Source organism: Papaver somniferum, chromosome 8, assembly GCF_003573695.1.
Source record: "Papaver somniferum cultivar HN1 chromosome 8, ASM357369v1, whole genome shotgun sequence".
Classification (NCBI taxonomy): Eukaryota; Viridiplantae; Streptophyta; class Magnoliopsida; order Ranunculales; family Papaveraceae; genus Papaver; species Papaver somniferum.
Genome location: NC_039365.1, coordinates 80,527,909 through 80,541,086, shown reverse-complemented (window position 1 = coordinate 80,541,086; position 13,178 = coordinate 80,527,909).

Here is a 13,178-nt window from a genome sequence, read left to right as displayed (position 1 = left end):
ATTGAGGATCTTTTTTATTAAAGGTTTCTTGATTTTATGTGGTATTTAATATCCAGCAATTAAATATCATATGATTGGAAAATAATAATTAGTAATGTGCATTTACTGATTATAGATTTTTCTAAGTGAATTTCGGTCAATATTTGGACAAAGCATTTCCAAGAATTATCAAAACCGATTCTGTGCTTATTGCATATCTTTGAGAATATTCGGTTTCGGAAATTCCTTGGTGTCCAAACTTCGTTGTCTATAAATACTGAAGTTTGCTTCTCTTGCAAACTAATCCTCAGAGCTAGCAAAACTACCTCAGTTGTGTTGTTACTAGTGGACCCGCCTATCGGAGTGGAGAGTACCCTAATTAGGAGAAATCACTTACGGCCGCTCAGTTTAAAGATTTTTTTGGGATTGAGAAGCTCTATTAGTACCGTTGGTGGGAAACTAGATAATTTCGGTTTATTATTAGTTTTCGATTGATTTGATTGACTAACGGTGGTTGAACATTGATTGCACCTAGTTTGTTTGTTCTTGAGAATCTTCTCTTCTGATATAAGATTCACTCAAACTAGATCGAAGTTTCGACGGGGATCTTTAGAACTGTTTGTACATCTAAATACGTCTTGTGATAATCCAACGTTAACAGACTCCGTTCTGTGTGTGGTTGATCACAAGATATTCCAGTTGATTGTGTGCAGGTGTTTATTGAAGATCAAAGAAGACTTGAAGACAAGAAGACTTTTTGGGTTCATAATCTTTGGTGTGCACAATACTTGTTTCGGCTGGAAAGGGATCCGACTATAGTCCGATTTATCCTCGTGATAATTGATTGACTAGATAGTTGTGTAGATCGACATCAACACACTTCTTTGTGATTAAAAGTGTTGATTGCTTAAGGCTTACAATCACTATGGTGATTGGTAAGAAAGAGATCTAAGGACCCGATAAAGGTGTTTATGCGACAAACGAGAGAGACTTTGCCAGACTCATATCACTTGGTTGAAAAGAGTTGTTACCGAACAAATTTTTTGTTCCTTTACTGTTTGGAATACGAACCAAAGGAATTTTTCCAAGTGCGTGACTTATTGGAAGTTGGAGGCGCAGGGATACTGAGGAAACTAAGTGAACTATAGGGTTAGTTGCTTGGTCTCAACTATACGAAGTTGGTTTAGATTTTGTATAGCGGCTTAATTCTGAGAGTATTCAATCTGGACTAGGTCCCGGGGTTTTTCTGAATTTGCGGTTTCCTCGTTAACAAAATCTTGCTGTGTCTTTTACTTTTCTATTTCCACAATTATAATTGTTTATTATAATTAGAAGTAAAATACACAAACGTTAATTCCTATTTACTTGATAAGTTATCCCTTAAAGTTTGGTTAAGTCCGAACCTAATAAGTAAACACACTTCATTGATTGTATTGTCTCGATCTCGTATCCATAAACGATCACTCGAAGTGTGATACCGATTATTTGTATTGTCTCGACTAAGTCCATAGACAATCACTTTCGGAAGAAAGGACTTATAGGTGGAAAAGTTTTAGATTGAGGTATATTTGGGTACCCTCGTCTTTTCAACATGCAAATCAAAGAATCGAAGCAGAGGACAGACAAGGCGAGATAGCAAGAAGAACGGCAACCAACCACTTATTCCTGCTAAGGGGATGGGAAAAATATCTGGAGCACAACGACTTTACGACATGCCATTACCGGAGACTACTCACGTTACGCAGCCTCCTGTAGCTAACGGAGGGCTACCTAGAACCTTAGCTCCTAACAGACGAGTGTTGGGAAACCTAACACCTGTTCAAATCAATCTTGATGCTCCAGTAATAGAAAAAGAAGTGGAAGACTCTGAGGACCCGGATGACAGTACTCCTCAGGTTGGCGGAGTTAACAACGAAGAAAAAATGGCAGCACAGGTGGCCGCCCTATTACTGCGCAACAAGGAGCATGAGGACGTGATGCATATGATGGCTCAAGAGAACCAGAACCTAAAATCTTTGTTGGAAGTATAGATCGAAGGTTCCCACACTCACCCTCCCTTAAAGAGGCATGATCAAGGAGCTATCTCCGGACACCAAAGGGGTGGTCTCAACCCACCAAGGGTTCACCCACCAGGAGGAGCCAGGAGAACAAGGCACGATCCAAATGAGACAGATCCTTCTTACAAACCCTCTCAATCTTATTACGATGAAACATTATCCATAGATAATCACAACGTGGAAATGGTCATGAAGCAAATGAAATAGATGCGAAAATAAATCTAAGGATTGAAGACTGGCCATGCAGGTACGATATTAGAGGAGGTACTCCAGGAAGCAACAACTTCTCCATTGTCCAATCGCATTTTAAGGGAACGTATCCCTGCGAAATGCCCGGTACCTACGTTCCAGACGTACAATGGTACCTCAGATCCCGCAGCTAACCTATGACACTACGAGGTAGTACTTTTTAGGTACTTCCCCTCCAGCTTAACAGGATCAACACTAGCATGGTATGACAACCCACCATCAAATTCAATTAACTCGTTTGAGCGATTTTCAATTGTGTTCTTGGAGACGTACATGTACAACAAGACGACGAAGGCAGGGTTAGATAGGCTATTTGCTTTATCTTTCGGACCCCGAGATACATTGATGCATTACACAGATAGGTGGCAGAAAACGTGTCAATCAATCGACGAAGTCAACCCAGATATTAGCATCAATTGCTATAAGTATGGCCTTGATAGGACATCAGCTATCTTCGTGGAGCTCCACAACCGAACCCTTGATTCCGAAGGGGAGATTTGGGTCGTTCAAGATCGCTACATCAGACTTGAAGAGATCCAGAAGGACAATCCCAGAGCACAAACCAAAGCAACAGCTGCTCCGCAACGAACCAACTCTCTGGAACCAATTCTGGAGCAACCCAAGAGGCAAAACGAAGCTGGGGCAGAATCAACTCTAGGGAAAAAATATCGAAGTACGGCAACGCCAAAGGCAGAGGAAAAGGCAGGAAATACTTTGCAGATAAAGTCTACACGAAGCTCAACACAACCTTCTGTCACATCCTGAACAAGGAAGGAGCGAACCAGACTTTTCATACCCTAACACTAGGGGAAAGAAGCCAGATAAAATGAAGGAGTCTAAGGAGTATTGTGCATATCACCAGAACTACGGGCATATGACTGACGCATGTTACCATCTAAGGAACACAATTCAACGACTCATAGACGATGGCAAACTCGTGGAGTATGTGCAGCTACCATATACCAGCATTGATGAAACTTCAAAGAAGAGGGCGGAGCTACCACAAGACGACAAGTATATCAACATGATCACATTCTCGAACGAAGCTCAGGAGGAGCTACTCAAAGATATCCTTGAACTAGCTCGGAACACAAAGAAGATAGAAGCACATGAAGTGTTTAAACTAACTGGACCACCAAACAGCACATGGGAGGAGTGGATGGCCACGCCATTGACATTTTCAACAAAATACATCAACCAGGAAGTCGAGATGCATAATGATCCGCTTGTGATCACTCATCCAATCTACATATGGAATGTTACGAAGGTCCTCATTGATGGGGGCAGCTCGTTAAACGTATTGTTCTACGAACCCTACATACTTATGTGTTTAATAACTGAGCAGATGGATTCATCCACCTGCGTAATCTATGGTTTCAACGGAGAAGTCTCTAGACCAAAATGAGAAATTGTTTTACAGGTACCTTCAGGTTCCTTAATAACCAATACAAGGTTCTGTGTTGTGGAGGCACCTTTGCCTACAATGTCATTATGGGAAGACTGTGGGTCCATTGCTTAAGGGGGTAACTTCAACCTACCACCAGTAACTTAGGTTCCCAACACCCATGGGTGAGATGGAAATCAAAGGAGATCAACAAGATGCAAGACTATGCAACCTAGCAGAGGTCCGAATCAACGAAGAGAGAGTCGCAGTGCAGCAACAGGCATCAAAAAGATGAAGGGAGAACGCAAATGAAGTGAATAACGGAGACTTCGTGGTTCCCCGATACCCCTTAGCCAACGAAGCCAGTACTTCCGCTACGCCGGTAGCGGATACCTCCGCCAAATGACAATTACATAAATACACTCCTCTACAGCCTCAAAATCCAACTTTATCGCTGGTGGAACCAACGAAGAAAATCAAAATCGGGCCGGAGAAGGATCCTAAGATGATTATCATCGGGACTTTATTGGAGGAAGACGAGGAGGTGCAATTGCAGAAGTTACTCAATTAATACGAATATATCTTCACATGGTATATGGAAGACATGCCAGGAATTGACCCGGACTTAGTCTCACACCATCTCCGGATCAAACCAGAAGCAGCACCGTTCAAGCAGCGCATCCGCAAAGTATCAGACATCTACCAGGAGGCGGTAGAAAAGGAGTTGCAGAAGCTCCTAGCAGCAGGATTCATACGAGAAGTCAAATATCCTACTTGGATATCCAACATGGTGATCGTACCTAAGTAGAACGGAGGCGTGCGCATCTGCATCGACTTTAGTAACCTCAACAAAGCATGCCCCAAGGACAGCTACCCGCTGCCCAACATTGACCAATTGATCAATACAACCGAGGACACTGGAGGCTATCCTTCATGGATGGTTATCTGGGTATAACCAAATTGCACTTACGGAGGAAGATAGGAGCATATTGCGTTCTTCACCCTACGCGGCTTGTATTGTTATACAAGGATGCCTTTTGGACTGAGGAACGCGGGGGAAACATACCAACGATTAGTAGGAAAAATCATCAATAAATGGATAGGTAAGATACTGGAAGTCTACGTAGACGACATGCTTATTAAAAGCAAGGAAGCGAAGAATCATCTAACGGATTTAAAGAAGATATTCTAAGCTATCACATGAAGGTCAATCCGGAGAAATGCACGTTCAGAGTAACCTCAGGAAATTCCTGGGATACTTGGTGACCAAAAGAGGGATAGAAGTGGATCCCTAAAGAGTCAGAGCAATAGTGGAGATGCCATCCCCGAAGACGTTGAAATAAGTCCAAAGGTTAAATGGAATCTTAGCCTCAATGGGAAGATTCATAATAAGATCATCATACAAATGCAAAGCATGTTTGATATGCTAAAGAAAGGAAGTCGGTTCATATGGACTACAGAATGCGAACAAGCCTTCCAGAAGATCAAGGAGTACTTGGCCTCCGTACCTATCTTACAAAAACCAGAGCCAGACGAGGTGCTTACTCTCTACTTGACAGCAACTAACTACGTTTTGAGCGCAGTACTGGTGCGAGTCCAAGGACAAGAATAAAAGCCCATCTACCACATCAGCAAGGCACTTAATTCAGCAGAGCGGAATTACACAAAGGTGGAACAACTAATATATGCCTTAGTAATCGCAACACAGAAGCTAAGGATCTACTTCGACGCACATACCATCTGAATCTTAACAAAGGCCCAAATAGGACAAATCCTCGATAGCACGGAGAAGATAGGAAGAATGGCAAAGTGGAACGCATTGATCAAGCAATTCCAAATTATTATCGAAACCAGGAAGGCATCAACTATGAAGCGGAGGTGGGCGACATTACAGGAATGAAAGAAGACAAGGAGGACCCGGAGAATCCACTCGAACCTCAGCTACGAAGGTGGGAGATATTCGTAGATGGTTCATCCAACAGAGAAGGCGCGGGTGAAAAAACGGGGGTCTAACAACCTCACCCAATATTTCGCTTAGCAATCTGTATGGACTAACTCCAATATACTTTCAAATGAATCAACTAGACAGTTAGACTCAATCTTAAGAAAAGTATATCAAAGAGTTATATCTCAATTTCTCAATTCAATTCGAAATCAAGCAAATAATAATTTGCGAGCCTGATTGAATACGAGAGAAATAACTTGAACGGTACTAAAGACAAATGTTCAAGGATCAATCAATTTCAATCAACAACCAAGGTTGGATTTACCAATTGATCGATTCAACGCACAACCTGAGATATTTCAATTATATAACAAAATATAATGCGAAAAAGAAATAACACAGACACCAGAAGTTTTGTTAACGAGGAAATCGCAAATGCAGAAAAAACCAGGGACCTAGTCCAGATTTGAACACCACATTGTATTAAGCCGCTACAAACACTAGCCTACTACAAAGCTTACTTCGGCCTGGAATGTAGTTGAGCCCTAATCAATCTCACACTGATCAAGGTATAGTCACGTTCCTTACGTCTCTGATCCCAGCAGGATACTACACACTTGATTCCCTTAGCTGATCTCACCCACAACTAAGAGTTTCTACGACGCAAAGTCGAAGACTTGATAAACAAATCTGTATCATACAGAAAAGTCTATTGAATAGATAAATATGTCTCCCACAGATATACCTACGAGTTTTCGTTCCATCTTTTGATAAATCAAGGTGAACGGGAACCAATTGATAACCCAGACTTATATTCCCGAAGAACAGCCTAGTATTATCAATTACCTCACAATAATCTTAATCGATTAACGAAACAAGGTATTGTGGAATCAAAAACGATGAGACGAATGTGTTTGTGACTGCTTTTCAATCCTTCCTATCGTAAATATAAATCTCAAGCCAATCTTACGATTGTATTAAATCACGATAGAAAACAGCAAGATCAGATCACGCAACTACATAGAAAATAGTTGGGTCTGGCTTCACAATCCCAATGAAGTCTTTAAGCCGTTAACCTACAGGGTTTCGTGAAAAACCTAAGGTTAAAGGAGAATCGACTCTAGCTTATACAACTAGTATCATACATGAGCTGTGTGTTAGAGCATTGCTCGGTTGAACCCACCAAGCGTTGGTATGTCAAGTTTGGTTGTCATATTTTAATGAATCAAAACTCATTTAAAAGAGTCGCTTGATTATTTACTAGAGTCAAATTCGTATAGGTTAGATAGAAAGTTACTAGGATATGAGACTTACAAGTATTACGTGAATACTTGAAGAATGAGAAGAAGTAAAGAGCTACATCGATGACATCATCCTTCCACTTGAGGCTAGTAATATTTGACTTGAACAGTTTCATTCCTAACCTATATTTCAAGTCGTGCATATTGAAAACATAACTACGAAGCTGTGGATGATTATACTCTAGATAGACATAGTATTAAGGAATTACAATACGAAGTATAACGTCTATCTTTTGAACATTGTATATAAGACATCGACACAATCGTATGACTGCCATTGTGATTAAGTATGGGTATGGGTGAAGATTTCGTCCTAGGAAACAATGTTTTACATTTGTTTAAAGGAAGTACAATTCATAAACTTGTTTTTTTAATCGAAAGGGAAATCGCTAGGCTTATTGGTATTGTTATTCATTGCAAATATTTGGATTACCGATATGTCTTTTTAGTATCGCTTATAACTTGTTTATGTATCTTGGTAACTATTCACAATGCCTGAATTTTGTATTGGTATGACTTTTATTAGTGAAACCGATCTTAAGTAATCACCTGAGATGGTGTGATCGATATGTTTCAATTGGTATGACCAACTCTAGACATTGGGGAACCGATCCTAGTAAGAGGTGCAACCGATCACAAGTATGTGGAATCGATCCTTGTAAGAGGTGCAACAAGTCTTAGTAATTGGTAACCGATCCTATGACTTGTGAAACCGATCACAAGTAAAATACCATAAATATGTGGTAACCGATCCTAATACCTAGTCAACCAATTTTTGGAAAGCTAGTGTGACCGATCCTAGTACCCACATGGAGGTAGAACCGAAGCTTTGTGTTTTGGTAGAACCGTGAAACCCATTAATGGTGATTTGATAGGATAATCAATCACATAGTTCTTGGAAGTCAGATGAACCAATTCTAAACTTGTTAGGAAATGTGGCAAATCGGTTCCAAGATTGTAAATATGAAAAAGGATTTACAAAGTAAAGATGTCGACATACTTTGAACATGTGCAGTAATTCTTATCTATTATTGTTCAAAGATATATTCCTTAATAACTAAAAACCTTAATAACTAAGGTTTTTAGTTTTATATGCTTTTAATTTCCAGCAATTAAATGCATATCTTTAGAAAATAAAAATTGGTAATGTGCATTTACTAATTGGAGATTTTCTATTGAGATTCGGTCAATATTTGGACAGAACATTTCCAGGAATTATGAAAAACGTATTTTCCTTTATTGCATATCTTTGAGAATATTCAGTTTTGGAAATTCCTTGGTGTCCAAACTTCCTTGGTCTATAAATATTGAAGTTTGCATTTCGAGCAAACTAATCCTCATAACCAGCAAAACAACCTAATTGTGTTTTTACTGGTGGAGTCGTCTATTCGGAGAGGAAAGTACCGTAATTAGGCAAAATCTCTTACAAACACTTATTTTAAAGACTTCTTTGGGATTGATAAGCTTTACGAGTACCGTTGGTGGGAAACTAGATAATTGCAGTTTATTATTAGTTTTCGATTGATTTGATTGACTAACGGTTGTTGAACTATGATTTCACCTAGTTTGTTTATGCTTGAGAGTCTTCTCTTCTGATATAAGATTCACTCAAACTAGATCGAAGTATCGACGGGGATCTTTAGAACTATTTGTAGATCTAAAGACGTCTTGTGATAATCCATCGTTAACAGACTCTGTTCTGTGTGTGATTTATCACAAGAGATTCAATTTGTTTGTGTGCAGGTGTTTTCTGAAGATCTAAGAAGATTTGAAGACAAAGAAGATTTCTTATTTGAGTTCATAATCTTTGGTGTGCATAAAACTTGATCGGCTGGGAATTCAACTATAATCTCTTTATCTTTGTGATAACCTTGATTGATTAGTTGAGTAGATCGGCGTCAATACATTTCTTTTTGATTAAGAGTATTGATTGCATAGTCTAAACAATTACTTTGGTAGTTGTTAAATAGATAGATCTAAGAACCTGACAGAGGAGTTGATTGGGATAAACGGAAGATCCTTTTGTAAAACTCATATCACTTGTTTGAAAAGAGTTGTTACCGAACATATTTGTTGTTCCTTTACTGTTTGGAATACGAACCAAAATAATTGGTCCAGTGCGTGATGTTAGAGCATAGCTCGGTTGAACCCACCAAGCGTTGGTATGTCAAGTTTGGTTGTCATATTTTAGTGAACCAAAATTCATTTAAGAGTCGCTTGATTAAATGTACTAGAGTCAACTTCGTATAGGTTAGCTTGAAAGTATTAGGATATGAGACATTACAAGTATTGCGAAGACTTGAAGAAGTGAAGAAGTACGGAGCTACAACCACAACATCATCCTTCCACTTGAGGTTAGTGATATTTGACTTGAAATGTTTCACTCCCTAATGTATCTTTCAAATCCTGCATACTGAAAACAAAACTGCGAAGCATGAATACTCTAGATAGACATAGTATTAAGGAATACAATACGAGTTTATTACTCAACCATTAAACTTTGTAGATAAGACATCAACATAATCGTATGAATGCTATTGTGATTATATATAGGTATGAGGTGAGGATTTCACCCTAGGAAACAATGTTCTTACATGTATTTTAAGGATGTAAGTTCATGAACTTTGTTTGTGAACCGAAAAGGAAATCGCCAGGCGTTATTGGGGTTGATCTTCATTGCATATCTTATGAATGACCAATATGTGTGATTAATATAACCGCTCATGACTTGTTTGTGTTCTTGGTAAAACTATTCACATGAGGCCTGACTTTTGTATTGGTATGACTTTTATTAGTGAAACCGATCTTAAGTAATCACCTGATGGTATGATCGAGTTTGTGTTGTTTGTAAGGCCTAACACTAGGTAAAGGGGAACCGATCCTAGTAAGAGGTGCAACACATCACAAAGGGTAATCGATCCTTGTATGGGGTGCAACAAGGTTTATAGAAGAAAGGGGAACCGATCCTATGGACATGTGCAACACGTTTTTAGGCAAAGTGGAACCGATCCTATGGACATGTGCAACACATATGAGTTAGATACCATATATATGTGGGGAACCGATCCTATTACCTAGTCAACCGAATTTTGGGAAGCTAGTGTGACTATGCACAATACTCATATGGAGGTAGAACCGAAATTTGTTTTGGTATAACCGTTAAACCCATGATTTGTGATTGGGTGTTACTTGATCAATCACATAGTTCTTGAAAGTCAGATGAACCAATTATAAACTTGTTTGGAAGTGTGGTAAATCAGTTTCAAGTGAGTAAGTATGAAAAAGGACTTACAATGAAAGGATGTCGACACACTTTGAACAGGTGCAGTAATGCGTATATTTTTTATTGTTCAAAGATATTCCTTAATGGCTAAGAAGGAAGTAAATCCCAGGATCGAAATTAAATAAGTTAAGAATCTTTTAATTAAGGTTTTTAATTATATATGGAAAATAAGAATTAGTAATGTGCATTTGCTAGTTAAAGATTTTCCAAGGAGATTTTCGATCAATATTTTGGACAAAGAATTCTCAGGAATTATGAAAACCGAATATGGAAATTATTATAGAATATCTTAAGAATATTTTCGGTTTTGGAAATTCCTCGTTGTTCAAACTTCCTTGTCTATAAATACTTGAAGTTTGCATTTCGGGCAAACTAATCCTTCGTGAAAGTAAACTTCCTATGTTGTACTGTTACTGGTGAAGCCGCCTATTCGGAGAGGAGAGTAACCTAATTAGGCGAAATCTCTTACGACCGCTCAGTTTAAACTCTTCTTTGGGATTGAGAAGCTCTAGCGCGTACCGTTGGTGGGAAACTAGATAATTGCGGTTTATCTTTTGTTTTCATATTGATTTGATTGAATAACGGTGGTTGAACTTTGATTGCACCTAGTTTGTTTATGCTTGAGAATCTACTCTTCTGATATAAGATTCACTCAAACTAGTTCAAGGTTTAGAAAGGGATCTTTAGACTGTTGTTAGTGCTAAAGACGATCTTGTGATAATCCATTGTTAACAGACTCCGTTCTGTGCGTGATTGATCACAAGAGATTCAAGTAGTTGTGTGCAGGTGTTTATTGAAGATCTAAGAAGATTTGAAGACAAAGAAGAGATAGAAGATTTCTGACTTGGTTATATAAATCTTTGGTATGCACAATACTTGTTTCGGTAAAAGAGGATCCAACTATAATCGATTTATCCTTGTGGTACTTTGATAGAATAGTTGTGTAGATCGGCATCAATAAGTTTCCTTGGGATTAAAGGTATTGATTGCAAAATATTAACGATTACCTTTTGGTGATTGAACATAAGATAGATCTTGGAACCTGGCAAAGGAGTTTATGTTAAGATAAACAGAAGAGCCTTTGTCCAACTCATATCACTTGGTTGAAGAGAGTTGATACCAAACAAATTTGTTGTTCCTTTACTGTTTGGAATACGAACCAAAGGAATTGGTCTAAGTACGTGACTTGTTTACAGGTCGGAGGCGTGGGAATACAGACGGAACTAGGTGAAATATAGGTTTAGTTGTTTGGTCTCAACTATACGAAGTTGGTTTATTTTGTATAGCGGCTTAATCCTGAGAGTATTCAATTCTGGACAAAGTCCCGGGGTTTTTCTGCATTTTCGGTTTCCTCGTTAACAATATCTTGCTGTGTCATTTACTTTATATTTCCGAATTATAATTATTTTATTATAATTGAAGTAAATTACACAAACGTTAATTCCTATTTACTTGATAAGTAATCCTATTGTGTTTGGTTAAGTCCGAACCTTTATTGTGTTTGGTTAATTCCGAACCTTTGTATCAAGTAAACACACTTCGTCGTTATATTGTCTCGATCTCGTATCCATAGACGATCACACAAAGTGTGAACCGATTTGTTGTATTCTCTCGACTCAGTCCATTGACAATCACTTTCGGATATAGGACTTATAGGAAGGAAAAGTTATAGCTTGAGGTATATTTGGGTACCCTCGCCTTTTCAATTAGTATCAGAGCAGGCAAACATGAAAAGATCTAACAATCAGTGTTTGGTGCGATCCATCCTATAAGAATGAACTCGAGTTCTCATGAATCGACTTCAATTAACGTACCGCCAAGATTTGACAGGACAAACTATATGTGGTGGAAATCTGCTATGCTATCTTTTCTTCAATCACGAGACTTTAATACTTGGTTATTAGTCGTCGATAGTTATATTCTTCCAAAGATAGAAAATTCAGATACTGAGCTTAAATGCCTAGTAGATTTTTCAAACGAAGAAAAGGCACTTGCTAAGCAGAATTCAGATGGTTTGAATGCTATAATACATGTTGTAAGCCTGGATCTACAACATCATGTATCAACATGTCAAACTTCGAAAGAAGCTTGGGATAATCTTCAGATCGTATTTGAAGGAAACACTTCATAGAAAGAAGCTAGACTTCAGACTCTTACGTCGGATTGGGAAAACCTTCAAATGGATGACAACGACACTTTTGAAGAGTTTCATATTAAACTCTCTGAGATAATCAATGCCTCTTTCTCTCTTGGAAAGACTATATCTGAAAATGAAATAGTGTGTAAAATTCTCAGATCGTTGCCTTCAAGATACGATTCTAAGAAGCATGCAATCATAGAAGCAAATGATCTCTCGACTCTCTCACGAAGCACACTCGTTGAAAAGTTAAAGATCTTTGATCATGAATCACAGTCTATTCTAAATAAAGGAATTGCTTTCAAAGCTGAAAAAATTCCAAAGGATTCTATGGAAAGGAATATACACACGGATGATTCAAATGAACAGATTGCAGAAAACTCTGATGATGAATTGAACAATCATTATCATTAATTACTAGACAGTTTCGAGATCTCTTAAAGAAAAGGAATAAGAGATTCATAAAGGATACTCACCGATCTTCTCGTCCACATGATCGAGTTCCTGTCAAAAAAGGATCATGAAGAAGATGATGAATATCAGCCGCAATGCTTCAGGTGTAAAGGGTTTGGTCATATTGATAAAGACTGTCCCAATGTTAAGAAATACACTGGGAAAAAGGCATTAGCTGTAACTCAAGATGAGACCTCTGATTCATACAATTCCGAAGATGAGAAAACAACTAATATTGCATTATTTTTCAATCTTATTTCTTCCTCCTTCATTAGTGATCTACCCATTTTAAGAATGGACATGTCTTGCGATGTTATTAAATCGTCTAATGGTAAAGGGAAAAATAAGACAAGATGCAAAAACTGTCTCAAAAACAGAATTGTTAAGAGT